We start from the raw sequence: 17,246 nt of genomic DNA, 5'->3' as shown, positions 1-17,246 counted from the left end.
CAAGGAAGGATACAAGGATATACAAGGAAGTAATTTGGAGTCCACATCAGGTTTTGTGATGCTGGAAATGATTGAGATTTTACTTTGATAAAAGGATGTTACATTACTGTCCGTTGTAAATTTTTGCTAGCAGAGGTGAAATAAATAGCCTTGATGCCTTGTTTAGATGTGATATGATTAATTTCTATATTAAAAATCCCTCATATAAGACTTTTAAAATAAAATTTCTCCAAATAACAATAGGCAAATAAAATCCGGGCGCCGAGGATGGAGAAATTCATCACTGACCAATAGAAAATAACACTGTTACAACGTGTTTCCAAGTTCAATACCTTCTAGAAGCTCTACCACTTTTTGAGCAAGTTTTAACTTGCAAAATGGGGAGTTTGTATTCTTGGTTTTTGATGCTATAATTGCTAAGATCTCGCAGGATTTTAGTGAGGGATCATATAAAATCTGTAAGATTTCAGTGATCACTCTCTCACAGGAAAGAAGCTACCGGAGCTTTGGCTACTGGAATATGGTTCCAGAAAGACATTCTTAGTTGAATTTCTATCTATAGCAGGAGTTGCAGGTGCGGGTGATATTTTCTTTAAAATGGTACGCTTTCCTAAGTTTTTTGGAAACTGTGAACAAAGTCTATGGTTCATTGAGCGGTTTACCATTGTAAGCAGGCATCACAAGCTTTTCCCCATGCTTCCTTTCGCACGTGTATGTCAAACTATTTTGACCGCTTTTTAAGCATCTCAAATGATCAAGGTATCTTAGTTGCTCATAGCTAAAGCTTGGTAACGGAAGCAAATCATCGGCGTTTTCCCAAGCTTTTATTTCCTAGTTCTCATTTCCAGGTATTGCAACAAGTTGGTATAACATGATCCTTCCTTCATCCGTACGGGAGGATATCAGCAGAGAAATTATGTCATTTGTCAGTGTTGAAACTGTCTTTCTTTCAAGTAAACTACTTTATTGATGGAAATTCTAATTTTCATAATTTTTGTAAGAGTTCATTTTCTTTAGCGTACACAGAAAATTCTTGTGTCACTGCTTTGACCGTAACTTGAGCCTTCTTAGGTGCTGGATAAGGGATTTATTATAAGATCCTTTTTCTTGCATCGCTTCTGAATTGAAGAAGAGCATTTCATTATCTCAGCAGCGATTACCTATATATTCAGTAGCTTCTGAACAGTTCTCTTATTTCCTTCCGTGTAACCTCTGATCTGTGGCACTTTCACTGAATCGTGTCGTCGCCTTTTGGTCTTTCTGCGGTTTTTCATCAGCTTTGACATTTTTTAATTCGCGTTATTTCAGATCTGATTTGCATAACTTTGAAGTTGCAGAGCACTGAAAGCTTTGGCATGCTCTTCATTGAATTCCGTTTCTTATTACTTCTCCAGTTTTCTTACTTCAACCAAATTTTGTGTTACTTCCTCGGAGCGTTGGATTCTATCGTCAGTAGACATTTTCGTATAATCAATGAAGATTCCATGATTACGTAAAGAAAAAAATCCACGCAAAAAGTAGCCAAAATTTTATCTCTGATCGTACAGTTCTTCAAAATGACTGACCTATAAAAAAATACGCAAATATTTTGTTTCTCTTTAAAATTATTGAAAAAGAATCGAATGCGGAAGCGAAATCTATGTTGTAAACCAGGGATCGTCAACCTGATGTCTACCTCCCACTAATGAGCGTTTTAAGCTTGAATGCCGGTTGGTAGAGGCTTTTGTCCATCTGATGGTGAAAGTCCGTTCTCCTGAATGCTCAAGACTCTCACCATCTGATGGTGAAAGTCCGTTCTCCTGCATGCTCAGCACTCTTCTGCTTCCGTATATTTCTAAGGCTGCGCCACTCCTCTGAGGTGGTGTTCTCTGCCTGTAGCGCGCATACTGGAATTATCAAATTTTAACAATGCGTGATTCTAGGAGGAATTTTTTCGAGAAATAAACTTCTCCTTTTTATACTACTGAAGGTTTCCTTGCCGAAACAATTTCGCTGGAACCGATGCCTTGTCTAGCTACCTAGCTACCCGGACTTAAATTTTCTGTCTCTTATAAATAAATATAAACAAAGTATAAATAAATGGTTAAATTTAGCTATATATATTTTTTTCTAAGCCTCCATTTCAAAATTTTACTTTGCATTGATACTAAACTAAGTTACTGAGGAACCGGTGGGCTGTAAGAAAATTTTACTACCTACAAAGTGGGCATTAAGCATAAAACTGTTGACTACTCCTGCAAACTGATCATAATTATTGAAATGAAAAAGAAAGTGCATTGTTTAGCTATGCGGCTTTGCAAATGTTGCCATTGCACGAATTACAAGATCTTTAGTAAATATTTCAAGTGACTTGGAGATTAGCTTTTTTCTAGAATATCACCATTTCATGTAATATAAACGTCTTTAACTTATCTTTAATTTATAACTGCTTATTTCGGGATTTCAAACTAATAAATACGCAGTTTTTAATAATTCAAGTCTTCATATTATTTTTCTAATTCATTTAATTTAAAATGCATTTAATTTACAAAGTATCTAATTGCTAACAGTGAATATCTGAGGCCCTATTCTAATTCATAAGAGTGTTTCTAAAGATTATGTTCCTTGGGGCAGAATTGTTAAGGATATATGTATGACGATCCGTCGTTTCTGTTCATAATAATAAATTTTGTCGTTATCATTTTATGCACTTTACATTCTGCTTGATATTTACATTCTTATTTGACAAATGATAATGAAAGATGAAGTTGAAAAAGAAATTAAAAGATAACTTTTGAAAATAACTAATAAAGAATAAAATAGGAAGTCATACTGCCGAAATATACTATTCCATCAGTATGACTTTTGTTTTTATTCTTTATTAGTTATTTTCACAAGTTATCGCTTAATTCTTTTTTTCATCTTCCTTTATTAAAGTAATAATTTTGATTTTTGTGTAACAGCAAATAAAAAACAATTTTCTTCCTATTGCTTTAAACTATTTTTGCTGTTCAGTTTGCCAAATCTTTTTTCTTTAAAATGGTCTTCAATAGTTAGAAAAAGAAATATTATTTTTCAACTAAGAATTTCATGACTGGATTTAACACATTAAAAATGTACCGAAAATTTTCAGCGATCATTAATTAAATCAGTATAATTATTCATATTTTTAATGCGGAACATGATCACAAACATACGATATTTTTACCTATCCGATTTCCTCGATAATTCTATACGAACTCCGCCAATCAAAACAGATTAATATATCACATGATTTGTTGATTAAATCTTATAGGTGATCTTCAAACACCAAACCGAAGCCCAGTTGGGATCTTGCCATTTGGGAAGATACGAATGATTAACATTTTTAAAAAAAATCAAAAGAAGTAGTCTGTAAGTAGACGTGGCGCAATAAGTGATTTTTACAATAGCGTTCTGTGCAGGAAAAAAACGCCACTAGTGAATACAAAACCCCATCGCGACCAAATTTATTTCGTTTCGTGATAAACACAACTTCAAAAATAACTTCCGACCACGGAAGAAGCGATTAAAAAAAAAAAAAAAAAAGAGTCATAAACGCGTCGTTTGTGACGCTTCCCGCATCTTTCAGATCCTGCCCCATAATTTTTAGGTTCGTATCTTTTCGTCGCGTCAAAGGAAGCCGACCTTACACTATAAACGGTTTTTAGAAGTAAAGAAATACGGGTAAGATTAAAAAATAAAAAAAAGGAGTATTCAGTTTTAAGCAACCGTAACACTTGTCATCTGTTTTCAGCGATGAAATGTCAGATTCGACTTTGAGCTCAAACATCTTGATGAGAATCTCTACTGCTAAAGGTCTGTTCTTTTCCCTGCTGGTCTTTAAGAGTTTTTAATCTTTCACTTTATTCCTGATGAAATTGAAAAATTAATTTAAGGGTTTTAAAAAATATGAAACTACAGTGTGTTCCAAAACGTTCCTCCGAAGGTGGAAAAATGGAATATAGAGTTGTATGATTTTTGACAATTTTAATGCTCTTGGAAAAATGTGAATTATAAATATCTTTTTTTATCTTTGGTTTTAGTTAGCTCTGTTATAGGAAGCTTCAGGTTTATAAACGAGTTACATTTCTGAGAACATCTTTGGGTATATGTTTGAATCTTTTGAATAAACACAGGTAGATCCTCAATAAATACCATATATATTGCTGTTACGATAATAAGCTATTAATAATAACAATAATGCAACTAAATAACGGCTGATATGAGGAGATGATAATAATGATAAAGCAATGCGAATTATGGGACTATAAATATATTAACAACAATAATGATATCCCTGTACTATATTTGCAAGTTACAGAAAAAGAACGCTTTTTCTTTTTCAATTCAGTCTGAATATGAAAAGAAACTCATACAAAAATTTCAAATGAAAGACAAAAGAAATTTTAAGTAACATTCATATAAGATAAAATTCCAATTTTACTTTTTAATAACCAAATTATTGGACAAACTAAAAAGGTAAGCACTGGCAGATAAAACAATATATTTAATAACTAAAGCTTGTATGTCTTGATAGCATATAGTGAAAGATAAATATTATAGTTTTCACCCAAATTCCTAAAAAATCTGAACACCGTGACAAAACGATTAGCCTATAAATGAATACTTTTTTAATATAATTTTTATATAAATTGGGTATTTTAAGGTACATCTCAAGGTGACATTATAAAGGCGACATATCTGCTTCAATAAATAAATTAAAGATACGTAGCTTATTATCCATATCATATTTTGTTTTGGTATTGATATGTTATCCAACAGATTGTATTATCCATCAATTTATCCATCATGGTATTATTGTATTATCCATCATTTATCCACCATTATTCATTATTGTTTTGGTATTGATATGTTATCCATCATTGTATTGATATGTTATTCGTCATTTGGTATTGATATGTTATCCAATCCATATCATATTTTGTTTTGGTATTGATATGTTAATGACATGAAGGCTTTAATCGTTAACAACTGCCTATTCTTTTTTAATATAAATCTTAAATCACTTGAGGTTCTTGAAACTAACTCGATATTGCTTTCAGAAAGATTAATGGATGAAAAATATTGACGATGGGAAGATAATTCAAAGAGAGTTCTGAAGTATCTTTACTTAGCTCTAGAATGATTTTTGTGCTACGAGTAAATACGCACATACTGTATGTCAAGATCAATTATTTTAATGGATCAATCTATTACTTTAATGTCGTTGTAATAAGCATTAAACATGGGTATTACACACTGCAATTCCATTGCACTGCTACGATGACATCAATTTTGTCTATCACCGGGACTGAACTCAGAAAGAAACTATCAATTCTTTGATTAAATTGGTCACTGGGCAGCCTTTATGATACGAATTTTAATTTCTAATCTTTACTTAAAAACAAAACAGGAATGGAATTTTATAGTACAAAAAGTATCATCGAATTAGAATTTAATTAATTTCTTCGAGTTAGAATTAGAAAATCGTCGTATTTTTGCGTAAGGAAAACTCTTCTTTTGATTTATATTTCTGTTATGATCTCTTGAAGGAATAACAGAGTATGTGCATGAAGTGTTCATTTGTACAGTGTCTACAAAAGTATAATACTTCTTTTAGGGTGGATTTTTGACGAAAATGCCGTCTCAATCATCACCCAACTTTTGGAGGGCTTATTATTTCAACACACGCAAGGGGACTAGGTAAGTGAAGTTCGATCGAAAAAAACCGATTTTTTGTTTTTAGTTGCGTTAAATAGTTTAAACTTTTATCTTTCCATTGATGTATCACACTTGTTTATCAAAACAACAGACGTATTAGAATTTGTTATTCTTTCTCAAAGCACTTCACATTTTTACGCCATTTAAACAGCTGTCGAATGTAAAGAAAACTCTCTTCCCACATAGTCGCTCAGTTGATGCTCTACATATATCTTGAACTTTTCCTACTTTTTATGATTGAAAGATTGGCAATAGTATCAGTAAACTGTGACTGTTATTAAGAGTTTTAACTGCTTTTATTGCTTGCTCGTGCATCTGTTTTTTTTTTTTTTTTTTTTTTTCTGATTTTCTCTCGTATCCCGTCTCATACACTTAGACTGCTGTTAGTAAATGATATTTTACTGCTATTATATAGTTAATTAGTTAGTTTAGAATGCCACGAAGTACGCGTCTGTTCAAAAACCGTAAAAGTGTTGGAAAATCAGTTGTCAGTGGTATTGAAACTAGTGTTGCGCTAAATGAAACAGTGATGACAGAAAATAACAAGTTAGACACTTCTTGCATTCGGTACGAGGAATTTGATGAAATTTGGATATGAAATTTTATCATTAAATGTTCTGAAGAATATTTTAGATAAATTTGCTGCTAGCAAAAACGTAATGGAAGCATATCTGTGCAAGTGAAAAGGCGAAAAGACCTTGCATTAGAATTACAAATATTTTGCACAAATTGTAGATGCTCTTTCAGCACTGATAAACTAGAAAACACCGAATCAAAAGTAAATATGTTTTATTTAAATTTGAGATTTGTGTATGCTCTACGCAGTATTGGAAAGGTCGAACAGCTGGTAAAATTTTCCGTAAAGTGATGAATTTACCACCTCCGCTCACAAAATCTTCTCAGTAGATTAACGTTGTGACTTCTGCATCAGAACAAGTGAGCACCGAACAAATAAAATCAGCAGCTGAAGAATACATATCAGCTATTGATGGTAACAGAGATTTGTGCGTTGCTTTGGATGGCAGATGGCAAAAGAGTAGCCATCTATTGCATAATGGTGGTGTTACAGAGACAGGTGTTGATGCAAGTAAAGTGATAGACATAGCAATTATGTCTAAATTTTGTAAGTGCGCCCAAGAAAATCAGTCACTTCACTTGAACATATGGAACGCTAATTACAGTGGAGCAAGCGGGAGAATGGAGGTCAGTGAAATTTTTAATCGATCTCAAACATTGCATGATGCTCGATATATCAAATATCTTGGTGATGGTGACTCAAAAGAGTTTAAGTGTTATCTAACATTTACAGAGATTATATACATATTAAAAATTTAGAGTGTATTGGGCACATTCAGAAAAGAATGGGAAGTCGTTTACATGAGTTAAAGAAAAAGAACTTAGTGATGGAAAGGGTAAAACCAGACTAACTGACAATATTATTGTAAAGATACAGACATTTTATGGCTTGGCCATTAGAAGAAATGTCGAATCCCTTCAAAATACGCAGCAAGCTGTTGGGGCTAAATATGTTCATCTGTTGTCGAGCAATGAAAATCCGAATCGTGGACTCAGCTAGATCTGACAGTTGGTGTGGATTTAATCGTGCCCAAGTAAAAAGCGAAACATATGATCACACCGTGCACATACATGTTCCTCTTCAAATAATGGAAGTCATCAAGCCAATATTTAACCCTGAGCTCCTGAAATAATGTTTACACGGGAAAACCTAAAATTCAAATGAATCTGTGAATAGCGTGATCGGGACTCGTTTGCCAAAAAATGTGTTTGTGGGCATTCAAACCTTAAAATTTGGAGTTTGTGACGCTGTTTCTTGCTTTAACGCAGGAACTATAACAAAGTATTATACTTTATCCAAGATTGATATTAACCCTAGTCACCATTGTGTTAAAACTATGAAGGATTTATATAAAGAACGTATTATTGACAGAGAGCGGAAACTATCCGAATATAGCAAAAATGCCAAAAAAGAAATAAAAACTGAAAAAAAGAGACTTGAAGAGTCTTATGAGATAGAAAAATGTGATAATCCTTCCTGTAAACAAGGATTTTACTAAATTAACCTTAATTACCAATAAACATATCAATGAAACTTTTAAATCTGTTTTTCGGAATGGATTTTTCAGGTTCGTGTTCCTTTTTCTCAATATTTATGAAACATAAGAACTCAATTTTTAATGTTGCATATATTATGTTGTATTGTATACTTTAACACAGGGGTTTGCTGATATGCTAAGAAAGACAGCGAAACTCTACAAAAACTTGAAATTTAAAGATGATTTTCAATAAAAAATTAATAGTAATTTCCTAAAGTTAAAAAGAAAGTACTCTGTTAAAATATGTAAAACATTTTGATCTAAAAGTGATTCACTATTTCTAAGGAAAAGGTACTAAAAATTAATGAGTTCAACGTGGTGAAGATAGGACCTTCCCATCCCCATAATGCGTTTACTATTTTTAGAAAATTTTAGGTGGTCTCTATAGAAAGTCTGGGACCTTCGCGATTGCGACTTGCGATTTAAATAATAGAATCGCGACCTTTGCGATTGCTTAAATACGCCAGTGATTTCTTTGCTAATTTCAATGTTTAGTATTATAGTGATAAATCAGAATCAAGTAAATAATAAGTGTGTAGTCAACCTGAATAAAATTAGATATACAACCTTACTAAAGCAATTCCCAAAATCTAAACTAGAAGAATGAATTTCGAAAAACTCAAATTTTGCTTGATTTCTAGAGTATGTCTAACTTCAAAAACAGTCGTTTTCTGAAATTACATAAATTCTCTTGTATTGTTTCACTTGTATAGGAGGTTTAACTCAAAGTCTTTTAGACTTTACTTCGCTCCAATCTGAATTAAAGTGACAAAGTCTTACAGTTAATTAACTGACATGTGTTACAGGATTTAACATATTCAGTTACAAAGCTTTGTAGCTATGGAAAATAAATAATTTCCCTTACTCTCTGCACTGTTTTTCTTATTCCACGATTACCTGACAATAGCAATTAATCTTAAAAAACTCTCTGAGATGACCAGTTGTAGTTCGTTGTTCTTATTTGTGCCGTTCGAATAGAATTCGAATAATAGAACCGCAACCTTTGCAATTGCTTAAATACGCCAGTGATTTCTTTCTTAATTTTAATGTTTAGTATTATAATGATAAATCAGAATTAAATAAATAATAAGTGTCTAGTCAACCTGAAGAGTAAAATTATAGATATACAACCTTACTAAAGTAATTCCCAAAATCTAAACTAGAAGAATGAATTTCGAATAACTCAAATTTTCCTTGATTTCTAGAGTATGTTAGAAATGCTTTCATAATTGGCGGCCCTGTCTTTAATTGCCGTTATGCCATGATCTTCAGAGTTATCGGGATCATTCAAATAAGCATAATTTTTTTTTAATTATGGAGTTACTGAAACAAATGTTTCTCATGAATCTAACTTTTTTTCGCAAATCTAAAACATAAAAATTAAATTAATTAAATAATAAAAAAGCCAACTTCAGTTCGTTCCCCTCGTCATCTAACTATCTTCCTGATAGGGCATTCGAAAAAACATTTTCTTTCGCTGGAATATTAGTTAACTTTCAAATTGCATTCTTGTAACTTTAGAGTCTATTTTATGAGTCTAGAAGAAAACTGTTCCCAGAATAAAGACGTACGATGGCCAAATGGTCCTTTCTACGGTGACTGCTTTCTTGTCAAAATAAACTAAAAATATTTGAACGGACAACAGAACTGCTAGTGTCTCTTTATCGGTTGCGGTATAATTTCTTTGAGTTGGATTAAGTGTTTCGCTAAAATGTGTTCCTGACTGTCCGTATTACATAAGCACGGCTCTTACGGTGAAATCAGATGCTTTTACGGCGATTTCTAATTTACCGTCCGCTTTAATAAATTTCAAGACAGAGGCTAGGATTAATGCTCCTTTAAGTTTTTCAAAAGCCAAGTGGATCTGGCATTTTTCCGTTCCAAATTTAATAGGGACTCTGCTATGTGATCAAAATCTTTAATGTTCTATAAAAGTAATGCAGGCCCCAAAATGAAGCTAATTTCTTCACCGTGTTAGGTTCGAATAATTTTTAGTTGCTGCAACTTTTTTAATCTCCTTTTTCTATTTCCCCTCAGATGTCTTATATCCTAGGTCCCGAAGTTCTTTGGCCGCGAATTTGTATTTTGCCACATTAAGTTTCAAACCTGCTTCTTACAGAAACAAAACAACTTTGTGCAAATCATGAATGTGCTCATCAGTTGTATTACTTGTGGTAGTCATCTAGGTGTATAAATATTGATTTACCAAGTACGAACCTTAAAACTGTATCCGTAATCCTTTGAAATGGAGAGGGAGCCCAGCATAGGCCAGAAGACAGTCTAAGAAGCACATAAGCCCTTAGCCTTATTTGGTAATAAATCCAACGTCTTCCAGTTTTACATATATCTAAGATCCAGACGTGAGATCTAGCATGATCATATATTTTGTAGATTTAATTTTCCTTATTATTTCTTCATTTAACAATAAGACGTAAACAGGATATTTCATTACAATATTTAGTTTTCTGTAATCAGTAGCGAATCGCCAGACCCTAAAATTTGATGGGAGAAAGATTATACTTTTACTTCATAATACGCAAGGATTACTTGTAGGAATTATTATTTTGTTTTTCAACATGTTCGCAATGTGCGTTTCTATGAACTCCTCTTTATCATACAAATAGAGTTTACATGGGGGGAAGGATATTTCCTGTTTCGATCGAGTGATTCACAGCATGTGTCTACCCTGGAGTCATCAAATAAATCTGATTTTTTTTCCCTAGCTATCTAGGCATCACCGGTATCTTTCAATACCGGTGAGGATTCTTTCAAGTCCAAAGCTAGCGGTTCTATCCCTGTCTCCTTCAGCTTGTTCATACCCAACTATACCGAATCCTCCTCAAAAGTAATTTGTGCCCTTTGATTTTAAGAAATCCAAACCTAGAATAACATTTGCCAATAAAGGTCTCACCATAAAAAAACTACTTTATGCAGCCCATTTTTAACTTCTACATTCACTGTCCATAGACATTCACAGTTTTTTTTCCCCTGCGCTGCTTTCACCTTGATTTCTGCCATGTCAAACAATCTATATTTTCTAAAATTTCTTTTAAAAACTTTTCCACAAAAAGGATATAAGATTCCTGTATTTTAATCTACAGCTAAAGTTGAGGAACCTTAAGAACAGGTAAGCGAATAATCGCTTTAGTTTAGCAGACAGAGAACAGAAACTCGAGAAGGATTAATTATCCACTCGGGCTTAAACTCGGGAAACTAAGAACTAAACTAATTTTAACTAAAAAGATTAGCAGAAGCTATCAAAATTCTAACAGAGTTGACCCTTTAATGCTAACTAACGGCGAAGCTATCAAGAGCCTAAAGTACGGCCGAGCGTAATAATAGCTTAAGAGAGAGAGTAACCTAAAAAGGCGAACGCGCGCTAGTCAGAATCTCTGGCTCTCTAACGAAGTCAGTACAACTTCACAGTTAAATACTTCTCCTCATTTCATTAAACCGCGATTCTGAAAATAAGTCCTGGCTGGAAGTTGTAATCTAAAATTAAAGAAGATAGGAAAGCAACTTCTAACTAAAAATTAACTGTTAGAAAAATTAAGATAAACCTTACAAGATATTTTGGGCACCTGCGTCCAATAAAGCGTCTAATGGGATTTTATTCAAGATTGAGATTCATTTTTGCATTTGTTTATATGTGCATATGCTTTTGTGTATGTTATAAATGTATTGTTACGTTATTTTCTTCCTTCACGTTCGTACGGGTTCGTAGATTTGGAGTGAATAACGACGACACTTGATGAAGTATCAAAATACACTTTAGCCAATATTAATCAGGACAGCTTCCAAATCACGTTTTACAGTCGTCTAAGATCTACTATACTCTCGCTGGAACAATCAGCGATGCAGCCTTCAGGTTATCAGGCTATAAGGGTGGAGACTGCTTCACTTTTTCCTTTTCACCGACAGCAAGACAGCCGGTCCACTGGGTAGTTAGCATACCGGCCAGATAGCCCAGCTGACGGAAATAACTTGATCAACATAACACACTTATATATACATATTGTGCTCAAGACGAGTGCTGGGGAGGGCAGTGCAAACAAATGCTGGACGAGACGATAGTGCAGTGATGGAAGAAGGGTGCATTGTGGGTGTCCGGATGCCATTCCAATCCCAGAACTTTCAATGTTTTGTCTTCTATTACACGATGAATATTGTCACTATCTGTGTTTGTTAAGCTAGAGGTTTTTAACAATGACGGTTCACTTGTCGATCATTTGTGAAGCTCAAAGCCACCACTTTTTTAGCAGTTGTTGCAATTCGTCTATCAATGCAATACCTTCCGAACTATCTTTTACACCATTTAACATATCATCAACATAAAAATCTCTTAAAACTATATTCTTTGCCTTTGGAAAGTTCAATTCTTCATCAATCGCTAACTGACTCAAAACTTTGGTTGCAAGATATGGAGCAGCTGCTGTTCCATATGTAACTGTTTTCAAACGACAAAGTTGTATTTGTTTATACGGGCTATCTCTCCATAATATTCTCTGAAAATCTCTATCTTTTTTATGAACCTTTATCTGTCTGTACATCATTTTAATATCAGCGGTTATTGCAATGTTATGAAGTCTAAATCTTAGTAAAATACAAATTAAGTCATCTTGTATTTTTTGGCCTATCATTAGTGTATCATTTAAAGAAACACCTGTGGTTGTTTTAGCGCTCGCATCGAAAACAACTCTCAATTTTGTTGTTAAGCTAGAGTCCTTTAACACGAAGTGATGTGGGATATAATAGTGTTTATTCTCTAATTTATAATCTGTGTCTGGCACTAATTCTACGTGTTCTAGTAAAAAGTACTCTTTCATAAACTGAATATACTGGTTGTAAATTTCTTTCATAGATAACAGCCTCTTATCCAAGTATTGAAATCTTCTGTACGCCACTTCACGGGAGTCACCTAGAATATCTCTATTATGTTTGAATGGTAATGCAACTGAATAACGACCTGATGTGTCTCTAAAATGCGAGTTTTTAAAATGTTCTTCACAAAGTTTTTCTTCATTTGTTAAAGGTTGTACATTTGGAAACTTTTCTAACTCCCAGAAAGAATTTACTAACTCATCTGTGTTTGTATTCAAATGATTTACATATACTGGCTCAAAATTTGTAGATTCAAAATTTGTAGTACTCGAAATTATCCATCCCAACCTCGAATTTAGAGCAAATGGTAGATCAGGACCACGTTTGACAATTTCTCCCGTCATTAAATGCAGAAATACATTTACTCCAAATAAAATGTCAACTGGTTGTGACTTGTAAAATAATGAATCAGATAATTGTAAATCACTGAAGTTATCGAAGATGATTGATGGCAAAGATACATAGGGAATGTTATCTGTCACCTTGTCCAGTACAAACGCTGATGTTGATACATGAATATCACTTTTAAAATGAGAAGTGAATACTAAATCGACTTCCCCATTACTTATAGTATTAAATTCTCCTAGACATGATACAGAAATGGAATTATCTTTCACTCGTAATCCTAATTTCTTCACACAATCCCTTGAAATAAATGATCTCTGAGATCCAGTGTCACATAAACATCTACACTTCACAAACTGTTGTTCAGAATTTTGAACTTTTATTAAAGCAGTACACAATAAAATGTGACTGGTTTGATTACTTTTTGCATTCGAATCATAATGAGAGGCACAAACTGTGGCTGAAACGTCCTTAGTACTCGTTAATTCATCTCTTTTAGGGATAGATTGCGTAGGCGGAGATATACTGTTTAACTGAGTTTTATTCTTTGAATTATTTACAATGTGCAAAATACTGTGATGCTTCTTAAAGCAATGTTGACATGTATTTAAACTCTTGCATTTTTTGAGCAAGTGCATATTAGATAAACAATTAAAACAGTAACGATTAGATTTTACAAATTCTATCCTTTGCTGAACCGATAAATTTAGAAATTTCGAACATTTGGCTAAACTATGATCTTCTTTACAATAACCACAACCCAAAGTAGCAACCAGAACATTATTCTTATTTTGAAACACAGATTTAGGTATGTTATTACTTGTTGATTTGCTATTTTGAAGTGTTCTTGCATAGTTTTTTAGGAATTCAATTAAAGTCGTAAGTTTTGGAATTTCATTACATTTTAACTGACGTTCCCACCATAATTTTGTAGAAGGGTCTAATTTTTGCAAAATTAAATAAGTCATTAAAGTGTCACCAAAATTATCAATGGTTCATTGATTCAATACTTCTAAAGAATCAATTACTTCATTAATATTGTCAACTAAATTTAAAATAGCAAATGCTGATTCATTTTGAATAGTTGGTAAGCTTAGAAAACGTTTAATATATGCAAAAATTTGTTCTCTCTTATTTGAATATCTTTCGTCTAACAGATTCCATGCTATTTCAAAATTACAATCCGAAATTTGAATGGTTTGAATAATGCGATATGCTTCACCTTTCAACGAAGCCTTCAAATACTGCAATTTTTGAGCATTAGATAAATTTTTATTATTTCTTACACAAGCTTTGAAAAGATCTTTAAAAGCTATCCATTCTGTAATATTACCACCAAAAGTCGGTAATGTTAACTTGGGTAATTTAATATTGTCAAGAACCTGTTCTGAAATTACACCATTAGAATTATTTTTACTATTTTGATTTTTAATATTTTTTCACCTTTAAATTTCCACAAATAAATTTTATCTGTGTACTCCTGAGCATTATCTATTTCGTTTTCTAATTCTTTAGTATCTGTAATTAAACCTTCGATTTCAGAATCAAGCTTCCTTAATTTCTATTTTTTTCAATAATTCGACACATTCCTCTAGTTCTATTAAATTAATTTCATCTACAGTTAAAATAGTTTCAATTTTCTTTACATAATTAGTAACACTCCTGCGTAAGACCGCTCTTTTTGTTTTAAAAGTTATAAGTTCACTCATAATTGATCAATTCAAAAACAGAAAACACTATTATTAAAATGAAATCGAATTCTATGTTGTATTACAACATTGTTCTTAAAATTTAACAACAAATTAAACGAATTTTTGTTCAAAATCCACTTACCTCACAAATTGGAGTAATTTTTCACCAACCATATGCATATTTGCGTTGTTAGAATAGGCTTAGAACAGTCGCTATCTTCACTAGCTCTCCGGCTCGACGGACCAACAATAAATGTTCTTTACTTAATATATTTCACAAACAATAATCAATCAACAAATGGACTGTATTCCTACACTTTTATTTCATTACACTAATTATAAATAATATGTCAGCGATGCGAAATAATTGATACAAAATAAGCGAGCCATTCTACATGGCTGTCACAAACACAATTCTATCAATCAATTATCTTGTTGCCACACATAAAGCTCAAAACTAAAGGAAGAAAAACAAAAGGAATTTACGCTGTTTGCAACAATAAAATGAAGCAAACGATACTCACATAAACAGTGGGTGAGAAGAACAATTTCAGTTACATATTTACAGAGTTATGGATAGCTGGTTACAAAAGACATCCACAACGTGAACAATAAATGAGTACAGTGCAATATATGAGCAATTAATAAACTGACTAATAAAACAGTGAATTTAATATCTAAAATAGGGCTAAATACTAACTAAAAATAATAAGAAGTAAAATACTAAAAAGCGAAATAATACATAAAATAAAAAAGGCAAAACAGTGAAAACAATACATAAAATAAGGCAAAATACATAATTCAAGGTTCATAATTCAGAGTTTACAGTTCAAGGAGATAAGTATATACAGGGAATAAGAAAAGCCGAATAAGCTAACTTAAGATAAAATTAATTCACTACGGGTACAAAGCATACAGGGGCTGCACTGCAAAGCACCAGAGTACAGCTCTCGACTCTGCTTTGTCGTTCTCGGAACTCCACGTACTCTCGAGACTCTCCACGCTACAACTCGAGATGCAGTCGACGACACACAGAGCACAGCTCCCGACTCTTCGGGTCAGTCATTCCCGGAGCTTAACACACTCTCTCGACGATGCACTAACCGCGATACACTAAGAGAATCTCTCGATGCACTCGACGACCCACTCGGTACTCGCTGCCCGGCTGTCAACTCGATCGACTCCGCACGGACTGACTAACTCGAGACACTAACTATCTCGCACTGACTCTCCGCGTACCAGCAGGGTTTATATAGTTTTGAACTTGTGTTCAAGAACATTTTGGGCTAAACCGGTAAGAATTCGTTCCAGAAGATTCTCCATCCGTTCATGGCATATCGCCAATTTTGTCGCCAAATGGGCGGTTTCTTGCCAAATGTGGCAACCCTGCCATTTTTCCTTGCCATTTTACGGCAGCTCTAAACCTGCTTTGCGGGGAAGCTATCTTACCGAGCCTGGACATTTAGTAACAGTATATATGTTTAATATGTATCTTTAAGTGTAAGTATCAAACCGTCTTCTTATCAGAAGAGTATACAAACTAAACAACGGTGTATGCAATAGCTCTGCAGAACAACACAGTCATAGATGTCCTTGTTTGGCACTGTAAACAGTTCTTCTCAGTCAACTCCCGACGTGGTGCTTCCATGTGGCGCCAGAGAGTTCTTGCTTCTAGCCAGAGGAGTACGTGGAACATATACCTTCATACCTCTGTTAGCCACCAGGTGTTCGCGTCCTCCGTCGCCCGTCACCTGCTGCAAAATTTGCCACCTCTTTCAGCTATAGGCTTTCCACAATTTTCGCTGACTCTTGCCGTTTTCTCGCCTACGCGTATTTATTGACACGGGCCGACTTTCAAATTTTGCAGCTAATTCATAAAACTGTTCTAACGCACTAGGATGTTTTTGACTCTACAAAATCATGGATATGCGGCAACAACCTGGGTAATATAATTAAAATAACTTCTGCATCGGACTTTTTCCCATGCTACAATTTAACCACCTGGACTTTTCTTAGAATAAGATCAGTTATCCGCATTCGTCTGGTATTTACCACAAAGTTATGCTTCTAGTTTAGGTCTGTCTTTAGCCACAGAAAATGCTCATAAACGCGTAGTTTTAAATGCATCGAACTTATTAGTCTCATTACCCAGTTCCTTTTGCAGATATTTTTCAATGCTCTTACAACAGTTTAGTGCTTGACCTCGCAGTACAGCGGTTGTTATAACAAACTTTTGTATTTCTCCAACCGGGTATAGTAAAAAATGAATTTCTAAGCTTTCGATAAACGTCAAAACCAAACTTTTGTCATCAAAACTACTGGTTGGTTTTACTACTATCAAAACTACTGGTTGGTTTTACTACTATCAAAACTACTGGTTGGCACATAGTGTTTGTTCACAATGAAGTCGAATACTTCCATCGGACTCGTTGGAGGTATAGAGTCTTGAGGAGGAAAAGTAGACTAAAAGTTGCGCCGTCAACCAGGCATGGTT

At 33.7% G+C, this 17,246-nt stretch overlaps 1 protein-coding gene across 1 annotated transcript in view; it reads left to right on the top strand.

The window, feature by feature from the left end:
* The window catches only part of LOC146999541 (uncharacterized), a 385,339-nt gene that overhangs the window by 311,000 nt on the left and 57,093 nt on the right, over window positions 1–17,246 (top strand). The window contains exon 4 of the mRNA XM_085810271.1: window positions 5,621–5,703. The gene's annotated coding sequence lies outside the window, so the exon portion shown is untranslated. The remainder of the gene's footprint in view (window positions 1–5,620; window positions 5,704–17,246) is intronic.

The sequence above is a fragment of the Stegodyphus dumicola genome, chromosome 1 (assembly GCF_044657685.1).
Source record: "Stegodyphus dumicola isolate Sdum_Otavi_A_Nest chromosome 1, ASM4465768v1".
Taxonomy (NCBI): Eukaryota; Metazoa; Arthropoda; class Arachnida; order Araneae; family Eresidae; genus Stegodyphus; species Stegodyphus dumicola.
Note: the sequence above shows the minus strand (reverse complement) of the source record. Positions and strands in the feature narration are given on the sequence as shown.